Source organism: Mastomys coucha, unplaced genomic scaffold (genome assembly GCF_008632895.1).
Source record: "Mastomys coucha isolate ucsf_1 unplaced genomic scaffold, UCSF_Mcou_1 pScaffold15, whole genome shotgun sequence".
Classification (NCBI taxonomy): Eukaryota; Metazoa; Chordata; class Mammalia; order Rodentia; family Muridae; genus Mastomys; species Mastomys coucha.
In genome coordinates this window covers 108187791-108198962 of record NW_022196897.1, presented here as the reverse complement: position 1 = coordinate 108198962, position 11172 = coordinate 108187791, and positions in this window count along the sequence as shown.

The window sequence follows — 11172 nt, the reverse complement described above, 5'->3', positions numbered from 1 at the left end:
TGAAAAAAAAAAAAAAGAATAAATTTGGGTGGTTTTTTTAATTTGTTTTTAAATAATCTCAACTATGCAAACATTTAAAAAAATAAGTGACTTTTCCATGAATTCTTTTAACATTCTTGTGTCAACATTTGGTACTAAACTCTTACCTCTTACCTCATCTCAAGTGGGTTGTCCTTCCTTCTGTCCTTCCTTCTGTCCTTCCTTCCTTCCTTCCTCCCTTCCTTCCTTCCTTCAAAGTAGCACGTAATATAATAGAGTGAAACTTGTAGTTCCCATTCCTAAAGCTTGATGTTCAATATCTAACAAGTGTAATAGCATCTTTGGTAATCTAAGACTTGTTTACATACATGCAAAATTATTTAAGGCATAGAGTTTTAAAGCATTTTTTAAAAACTAATGTAGGTAAAAGAAATACATGTGACATGAAATAATTTTAATGTTGGATATTGTATGTGTATTTTTATTCTAATAAACCTTTGTGTTCCAGATTGGATTTTATGAGAGTTTGGCTTCTAGTGTCATTAGTTTAGTGTAAGTAACAGGGTTGTGGCTGTTAGATGAGAGTTGTGTGTGTGTGCACGCACGCGTGCGCGCTTGTGTGGAAGGAGGTATGTGCATGTGTGCATGTGGAGGTCAGAGGTCAACCTCAGGTGTCCTTCTACAGGCACCATCCACCTTAATTGTTGAAACAGGATCCCTCTTGCAGTCTCCTTGAGCTCACCAAGTATGCTGGGAGACTGCCCAAGAGTTTCAGGGATCCAGCTATCTCTGCCACCCCATACTGGGATTATAAGCACACGCCACCACACCTGGAGTGTTCTGGGGATCATATGCATTTGTCATGCTCATACTTTACCAACCTGGATCTCCTCAGTGTCGGCCTGGAGCAGAATTATAGCTTTCTGAGATAACCAAGACATCCATTCCAAATTCAAACCTAATATTGTATTCAAAAATGGTTGACAAAGATTAGTTACAATCCTAGCACTTGAAAGGTAAAGGTAGGAGGATCAGGAGTTCCAGGACAGCCTTAACTACACAGCCAGTTCAAGGCCAGCCTGGGCTAAATGAGATCTTGTCTTAGATTAAAAAAGAAGAAAGAAGAAAGGAAGGAAGGAAAGAAGGAAGGACAGAGAGAAAGAGAGAAAAAAGGAAAGGCAAGGTAAAAATAGGAAAAAAAGGAAAAGAGAGGAAAATAAATGAACAGAATCCGATTTTGGCTTATTGACTCCCTCATTCAGTGCTGTCTGGGTGTTTTGTAAGCATGAGGGGGCCAGTCCTAGGCCCCCGAAAGGAAATCGAGTCTCAGGTCTGGAGTTAATGGCTGCTTTACTCATGATATCATTGCATAGGATGTGTAGTTAAAAATAAACCACAGGTCTCAGCCATTCCGCTCACTGCTTTGTATTGGGTCACAGGACTTTAAGAGTGTAGTGTGACGACACTTGAACAGATGTTGCTTGGGAAATGAAGGCAGCTGTGGAGACATACTGAAGGCCCCCAGCCAAGGCCTGAGTGGCCTCCACAGTGTAATAGACAGCCTCTGCATGCAACTCAACAGTACCTATTCCAACCCTTCACTTGGCTTTCTCAACCAGTCACGTTTCATTTGTCTCTGAGGAAGCAGAGACCGTTGGGCACCCGATCCTTCACCTTCAGCTCCAGTCCCCCACAGGTCATGTGAGAACCACTGTTCTAGAGAGAAATATCAGGCCGTATCTCAGTGCTTGGGTTTATACCCCATGCTCTAGAAGGGCGATTTCTCTCACCACTGTAGGAAATGTGGAGAAACTTCTCAACAAATCCAATGCATGCACCATCCTGTAGTCAGTGTCTTTCTTGAAGAACTTGCTACTCCAGCCAGCATCTTTCTGTAACCCCAGCCAGCATCTCTCCTATAACCCCAGCACCACCAACCTAAGGGGTACGTGTGCTTCTCACCTCAGAATATGACGACCCTGGTCTCACAGCCTAGATCCATTTCAAAGCCCTTTTATGACAAAATGGTTTGTTTTAGTTTGAGGGTTACTGTGTCTTATAAATCCTAGAATCGACATGTACATACAGATTACACACATCTGTAATAATTAGTTGCTTTGGGATTGAACGACCACCCCAAGGTTTTAGACTGTGGGGAACTGTGGTACATGCTTCTGGGTAGACTGAGGGCAAGAATCCTAATACTACCCAGGGGTATTATTATGATCTTGTAGTAAAAAAAAAAAAAAAGTAAATAGATAAATCCCAGCATTAAATTTCTCACATTTTAAAAGTGACTTTACAGTATATTTGGTACCTGATCTCCAGCCATCTTTTCTTTATGGTCTATGTCTGTTGAATGGCTGAGAACTCGAATCAGCCTATTGCTGCTTAAGTCAGGCAAATTTTGACACTAGCTCTGTTCAAAAGGTATGCTTTATTTGTGGAATTTTTTCATTTCATTTTGCTTTCTGTCCTACACATCTGTCACTTCATTGAATTCGCTGGTCATATCTTGTAGTAATCCCTTATTTCATTCAGCTGTCTGTGTTCTCTTAGAATCCATTCAACAGCTTGTTTGTGTCTTCGGTTTCTTTGACCACAGTTATAACCATTCATTTGAATTGTGTGTCTGGGATATCATCTAAGTCATTCCTTTTGGAAGGCCATTACCATGGGACTGGTAATTTTTGGAGGTGTTGTGTAGTCTTGGAGTTTTGCATTTCTTTTGTGTTTGCATTGGGTCTTTGTGCATTTGGTTTTAGCTTTTTGGTTAAAATGTTTTCAGTTACTCTTATCCTCTCAATGGGTGTGTTTGCAGTGTTCAAAAGCAACTAGATTGTACTAGAGTTGAGGTGTCATTTTTTTTCTCATCTAGAATCATGGTCAATCCCCAGTCCCCAGTACACCTCTGAGAGTACAATACCATCTGCAACATCAGACAGGGAAGACTCACTACTGAAATAGAATAATAGTGGGCAGAGATGAAGAGCAACTGCCAGAGGATTCCCGCTTAGGTTCCAGTACTCATGTTGAGTGGCTTACCACTGCCTGTAACTCCAGCCCCGGGGGATCTGACACCTTCTCCTGGCCTTCTTGGGTACCCATACACCAGTGGCCCACACTCACATAGACATATACAAATAAATAAAAATAAATGTTTTAAAAAATACAGCAATAGTCATATAAAAAGCAACCATTTTAGGAAGAAAAGTGCTTTGTGTTCTACTGGTTGTTGTGGGAATGTGTTAAAAGAAACTTTGTAATGGAGTAGCACCAGTTATCTGTGTTGGGTGGATATAAAGTATCAAGGGGAACAAAGAGAGCAGAACAGTTCAGACAAGATGAGGGAGATGAAGCAGCTTGGACTACAGATAGACTGAAAAGAGAGGTAAAGAAATGCAACCAGATCTCATTGAAAAGTCCCAGGCTCCAGAAGACTGAGACACTGAGACCCCACAAATCGGGTCAGCTTGAGTCTTTGAGAAAGGAAAAAGAGAAAGGAATTAATAGAGAAAAGAGGGAGAGAGGCAGAGAAGAGGAGATGCGAGGACAGAGCAGTCTGGTTTTTTTGTTTGTTTGTTTGTTTGTTTGTTTGTTTGTTTTACTTATTTGTATGTGTCTGTGTTGACAATGGGTAATAAATAAAGGAGAAACGGTGTGAATTGGAGAGAGCTGGGTGGAGGTGTAGTCAATACACACTGTCTGACCTGTGAGATGGGTTCAGGCTCTCAATGTTCCTTCCCCAGGGATCCTTTGTGATGCTGGGTCACAGGTTGTCCAGGCTGGTTTTATGTCAGTTTGCCACCCTTGAACTAGTTCTGAGTTCTATCAGAAAGCAGGCTAAGCAAGCCATGGGAAGCAAGCCAGTAAGCAATGTCCCTCCGTGGCCTCTGCATCAGTGCCTGCCTCTAGGTCCCTGCCCTGTTTGAGTTCCCGTCCTGACTTCCTCCGATGATAGGCTACAAGCCATTTCCCCACCAGCTTGCTTGGTCAGTGTTTCATCTCAGCAATAGAAACCTTGACTAGGACACAGGTGCTGTGGCTTACCCTCACCTCCAGGTCTGACTTGAGGAGAAGGCTTCAGGAGTTGGTTTGCAAATACTGACTGTATTTCTGTACCGTCCTTGATGTCTGGCATGCTGCTTGAAGATTATCTCTAAGTTCTTCACAGACTCTGCCTTTGACCAGTTTCCAGCTTGCTGAATTCTGCATGGTTCTGGTTCAAAGTCTCTTCTCTATCTAGCAATGCTCTGTGGACCAGGCTTCAATGTACAACCTTATGACACTTACCCTGGGGTTCACAGAGGGTCTCAGGCTGTTGAGTCTCCATCACAAGGTTTTCTCTCTCTCTCTCTCCCTCTCTCTTACTCTTTGTATGTGTGCAGGTTCACGCACAGACACACACATGCACATGATGTATGCATATGTAAGAGGTATGTGAATCCTTATGTATATACACACATATATGTATGTGAATATTATGTATATGTATGGTGGTCATAGATCCACAGACTATATGGCTCTATCATTCTCAATCCTTTTTTTTACTTGTGTGTGGTGTATACATGTGGAGTGTGAGGTGCTTGCACATGTATGTTTGCACGCAGAGGCCAAAAGACAGCACTGAGCATCTTCTCCTGGTGCCTGCACTTTACCATTACTACTATATACTTTGCATGTGTGAGAGTGATGCCTATTTGTGCATGTGTGTGTGCCACATGCTTGCATATGGAAGCCAGAGGGGAACTCAAGTGCCCTCTTCTTTGCTCTCTGCTTTATTCCCCGAGGCAGGTCCTCTCACTGAACCCGGAGTTCTCCATTCAGCTAAACTGGCTGGCCAGAAAGACTCCAGGATTCTCCTTACCTCTGCCTCTTCAACACTGGGACTACAGGTGTGCACTGTTGTTCCCAGCTTCTAAACGGACACAAAAGATCTGAAATCAGGTCCTCGTGCTCGTGTGACAAGTCCATTAATCCACTGAATGCTCTCCTCAGCCCCAGAGGATTTTATAAATAGCATTGCGTGGTTGCTGCATGGAGTGCTCAGTGCCAAGTGCTTAGCATAGAACACAGAGAAGAGAAGGGTTTCCTGGCATTTCCCGCCAGCACTAAAGACATACTGGGTCATGCCTCCTTTTCTGCTCTTTAAAATATCCATTACTGGGACTGGGGAGTCGGCTCCATGGTTAAGAGCACTGGCTGCTCTTGCAGAAGGCCCGCACTCAACTCCCAGTATCCACATAGCAGCTCAGAATCTCAGTAACACCAGTTCCAGGGACTCCGATGCCTTCTTCTGACCTCTGTAGGAACCAGGCACATTTGTGGTGCACACATACATGCAGGCAAAACACTCATACACATAAAATGATAAAATAAGTAAATCTTTAAAAATTAAAAGTAAAATAAAGTTCCCACTACTGAAACCAGGTGCAGATCTCCTTAGCTCTTTATCTGTGACTCCCAACAGGAAGTGGGAGTTCCCAATACCAACGGTTCCAGGACAGACTGAATTTTTTCTCCTGGTTTGTAAAGTGCATCACTGTACTTGCTATTATAGCTACACACATCCATGCAGCACCCATCCCTTCGACAGCTGCTATTCAACTTTCCCTAGGTTATTCCCTGTGTGTCACCCACTATTTTCTCCATTCTTTTCTATTGTCCAGTCTTCTGTTGGTCATTCACTAAACTGACTTCACTGTTAGTGGTCCCAAGAATCATTATGCATGCACACATACATACAAACAACATATGCATGCATACACACATACACACACATACCTACATACATGCATACATACATAATATACACATACATATACATACGCACTCATTATGAGGGTTTTAAATCCTGTCATGTTGGAATACAAGTCATTCCAGCCCAGTGGCCTGGCATGCTAATCTTCACAAATGAGGGGTTTGCCATGTGCTGAATTTATTGCAGCTGTTTTCCATACTGGAACCATGACCCTTGATATTAGAATCATCATCTGTTAACCAAGTTGATTGTCAGGATAATTGCTAGGTAGGTTGAGCTTGTCAACATTAATAACAGGCAACTCTCCCTGCTTAAAGGAAGGCCTATAGTCAGTTCTATGAGGAAAGGGCCTATTTGCTTATGACCATAATGGAAACTCCCATTATAGTTTCCCATGGAAACGCCCAACAGAATGTTCTTGTATATACTATTTCCATTTTAGAGCTGTGTTTCTTCAGCTGTGGCCTCCTGTTCTGAAATGCTTTGTGATCCCAGCCATGACAGGTTGGATATTTTAAGTCTTGATACAGACGAGCCCTTTGGTTATGGAGGCGGTTGCACAAATGCTCAATAACAAGATTGGTCAGTGTTTTTCAAAAAGAGAATAATAGAAGGATTTGGTAACTTTTCTGATTCAGAGGTCGTGATGGAGTTCACATTGAGCAGGGGCTGGGGACTTTTGCCAGCGGCTCCACTAAGCACTGGTGTCCTTGGCTGACATTTCTAACCATAGTGCATCATTGCGATCTTATAGCTGTGGTGGAGAACAGACTGCAGGCATCTGCTGTTATGAAGATCTTACTCAGATGTTCAGCCTTTTGTGAGTAATTTTATGGATTTGATTTCTCCAAGTCCCCAATGGGCCCATCAGGTGCTGAGCCCTAAGTGTAGAGAGAGTAGGACTCAGCCTCCTGCCCTCTGCTGTCCAGGGCAGATTCACTCTCCCATTGCCCGCTGTCCATAACTCTGTAGGTAACCTTCTCTAAAGGTTTTCTTCCTTTCTGGAGGTATTTGTGGAGTTTCAGCTTTTTCATCCCACAACTGCTATTCTCAGGGCCGCTTCAGGAGAAGGCAAACTGTCTGGTCTACTTCAACCCCTATCTGTGTGGAAATCTTTAGATGACAGCCGCAGATGCTGTTATAAACGATAAAATGAATGGAACTCCCTTAGTACCTAAGACAGATGTGGGCTTCAGTGCAGTGAAGGACTCACCTTGGCCACAGAACCTGGGGACTCAAAACAAAATACCCTCATCTATCCCTATACATGTGTAGAGTTTTTAATTTTTTTTATTATTTTGATTTATGTGTGTGCGCATGTGGGTACCTATGGGGGTTAGCAGAGGATGCTGGAGTCCTAGAGCTGGGGTAACAGGTGTTCATGAGCTGCCAGACATGGATGCAGGGAACTAAACTTGGGCCATCTACAGGAGCAGCAAGTGCTTTTAATCACTGAGCCAACTCTCCAGCTCCAGTGAAGTAGTTCTACTTGTAGCTCAGCTAAGACATTTGCTTAGCATGTGCAAGACTCTTGTTTCAACACCTTGCCCAGAAAAATAAATCCACGAACAAGATGTCTGGATATGAAACAAAGACAGTATGACAGTCGGTGTCACCACCTGGGAGACACACACCTTGGAGTGTGACTGCCGGGGGGAGGGGTATCTTGATTATATAACTGAAGTGGGAAAGCCTGCCCACTATGGGTGTGGTCATTCTCAGGCTGGGTTCCTGTATGAAAAGTGGAGAAACTGAGCTGAGTGCAAGCTTGCATTAACTCATCCATCCAAGCTCTTCGCTGTGGGCATAATGTGTCTGTTTCTCTCACAATCCACTTTACTATGCAAGCTATTAGACTCCATCTATCCCTCAATCAAAAATGTTTGGCACTCAATATAATGACATGCTAAGAATAACTACAAAGAAAAATAATCTAAGAGAAATCTATAAATGTCTTTCCAAGCAACAAATGTGCTTAACTCAAACCACCAATTCCTTCCATGACATTGGCACTCTGTAGTTTGTGCCTGTGTGGACAGAAACTTCTGGATGTGGAAGCATGCAGACCTCATTAGAGGTTAGCATCAACGGGTGAACTCTGCCTAACAGTAGGGAGCACTATCAACACTAATTAATCATAGTCTTATCTAACCCCTCCCAAAATTCCATCTCTCCCAAAGATCTATAATAGCTTCCCTAAGAAACATACTATATACTCCCCCAAGGAAACAGAACAAACATTGGCTATAAGAGGGAGGTTTATAAGTGGTTTGCACAGTAGAGGTTGAATAGCCTGTCATCGGCAGCCTGGAAAGTCAGCCAGCCCAAGAAACTGAAGGTCTCAGCCCCATCTGAGGCCAAAGGCATAAAGTTCCCTGGAGAGTTGCCAGGTGAGACCGGGGTGGACAGCTGAAGGTGGAGTCTGATACTCAGACGACGACACCACCTTAGGAAGGATGAAGCTTGTATACACCAGCTGGCTTCCCCCTTGGACTTTTGTTCTAGGGCCTCAGCCTATTGGATCGTGACCCCCACATTCAAGGATAGCCCCTTCCAGTTGTTCATGCTGCTGAACACATCAGTCATCTCTAATGAGACACTTACAGGTGTGTGTGTGACCCAACAATCAATTTACAGGTGTATCTGGAAGCTGCTTTCCTGACCTATATACAGCATACTTTTTAATTGAGAATCGAGACTACCACAAGGCAGATGTTAAAAAGTATTCTCAATTATTTTTACTTTGTGTTCCAAATTTTCTGAGAAGGAACTCGATTACATCTTTTAAAAAGTTTACAACTTTTTTTTCTGTTTGTTGTATTAATGCCCACTCGGCATCTCAATATTTACTTTTGGCTATAAAGCCTAAAATGTTTACTCTCTGGTCTGGCTTTGTGAAGAGCACTGATTGCTCTTCCAAAAGACCCTGGTTTGATTCCCAATGCTCACATGGTGGCTATAACCATTTGTAACTATTCTTGTTTCCCTTTTGTACCCCAACTCCTCCCAGAGACCCCCCTTCAATACCTACAATATCTTTTTTGCCATATTCCTTAAAATTTATAAGATATTATAACAATAAAATGAATATTGTAAAAGTTGTTTGATATAAAACAATCAATTTAACAGTCTTTTGTAGATGCTTGTCTACAGCAATACTGAAAATACATGTTTTTCTCAATATAATTTTAAATAACTCCAAACATATTAACTGTATATTTCAAAATAATACATCACTACTAGTAATTTCATAAATGAACATAAATATATAAAGTCTTTTTGTTTGTTTGTTTGTTTTGTATTTAGTAGAGTTTAAAATCTTGGCTCTTACTGTGGTACAAGCCCAAAATAAAGAACAATTTTTTAGACATTGGATTTCATTGTAATAAGGCTGTACTCCAATGACCCTCACATCACCAAAGGATTTTACCTCCATCATAGCTAAGCTGAGAGTTGACAGTTCTGCTGCTCCAAGGAATGAATTGTAGGCACGATTTTTGGATACAGACTTCCTGCTATGATCAAAGCTATTTGACTTGAGTTAGTGACTTTATTCTCAGCCCACAGAGAACAGATTACATTCATTTAAGAAATGGTGTGTGTATTAAGATGGTCTATCCATAAAGTCATTCACCAAGTGTTTCAATGGGCAATGGCTCTGCTTGGAGGGTGGCACAGACAGTAGGTGAGGGTAAGAATTTGGTTGATTAGCTGTGATAATTTGGAAAAGCATTCATCTCTTCTTCAAATTTGATACAAGAGTTACAAACATCAAGCAAAGCATTCAGTCTTACTCTTTGTTGTTCTCTTACAAGCCACCTCCCAAGTTAATTGTCTATGTTTCTTTTTGGGTATATAAATACTTTTGAAATATATAAGGTGTTCTGAAAACCATAGTATAGTGTAAAAACATGAAATAAACAATACTACTAAATGAGAGGCTGAGATAGGAGAAGCCTGATTTCAAGAGCATTATGTGGTTGGTATACACACTGTCATGTACAAACAAGCAGAAAGTATATATGGATTGTACAATATTGGACCTATTTCTCCAAGTACCAAATTAGAGAGACCATTGGATGACAATCAACACTTTCTATCATAGTAACATGAAGATATTCCACGGTAACTCTTTCTAAATGCGTTCTGGTCATATCTTCTTCTTTTTTCCCTTATAATCCAGAGGTGAAAATTATGGGCATCTTCTTACTATTTCTCTGTGTGCCTGCATTCCAGACACACTGAGTCAACAAATACTGCAAAATTTAAAAGAAATATTGTCTAAACGAGGAATCAAGGGGATGTCCACTTTCTGTAGTTCAGCCCATTTTCCTGAGATGGACGAAATGGCAGGTTCCTGATGAACCACTAAGACAAGTAGAAGATTCCCTTCATCATTTACAATGTTGTATCTGGGCCTGTAGCTAAGGGGTAGAATGTGTTGTGCTCAGCAGCATGAGGCCCTGGGTTAAACCACCAGCATCACACAGATTAAAGACATTAAACATTTGTTTTTATTTTTATGCATGTGTCCAGATATATGAGTGTTCTCTCTCTCTGTCTCTCTCTGTCTCTCTGTCTCTCTCTGTCTCTCTGTCTCTGTGTGTGTGTGTGTGTGAGCATGCACGTGCACACTCATGTACACAAGGAGTCTTCAGATACCCTGGAGCTAGAGTTATAGGCAGTTTTAAGTCACCAACTTAGGTCCTCTGAAGAGCAGGAAGCTCTTTTAACCACAGAGCCATCTCTTCCGCCCGAAAGAAAATATATGGCATTATTAAAGTATAGACTGTAAAATTTATGTGGGTTTTAATATTTTAAAAAGAAAACCTCAAAGACATTTTACTACCTCCTTGGCTTATCTGACTGAACTCTTATTCTCTCAGGAGTTCTCTCTGCTCTTAAGGGCAATTTGGTGACTTAAAAATATCGGAAATCCTAAATAAAATAATCTGATTTTCTTAGAGAGTCCCAACATCAATCATTAAAAACTTCTGTAGCTCATACCAGAGTGAAGAAATTTTTTCTTGGTTATTTAAAATTTAAAGCCAGCAAAATTACTAGGCAGATATAAGTGTTTGCTGTGTGGACACATACATACATACACACACACACACACACACACACACACACACACACACACATGCATGAACACATGTATACACCTAATAATGAGTGCCATGCACACTTTGCATGACGGCGGTATTTGAGGCGTAAACTTCAAGGAAAGTCAGTCTCCTGTCTCCGCATTGTCGCCTGGCACCCCAAACTCAGAGGTAGCCCAGATATGTCCTTGTACTTGTGTGCTAGGGGGTCACCAAGATATCATTTCTTTACAACTAGTAAGAGAAAATTCAGACATTGCTCTGACCTTCACCAATGTTCCAACGTCCTAGTCAAACCCTGGCTTGGAATGTTAAGCCATTCTAACT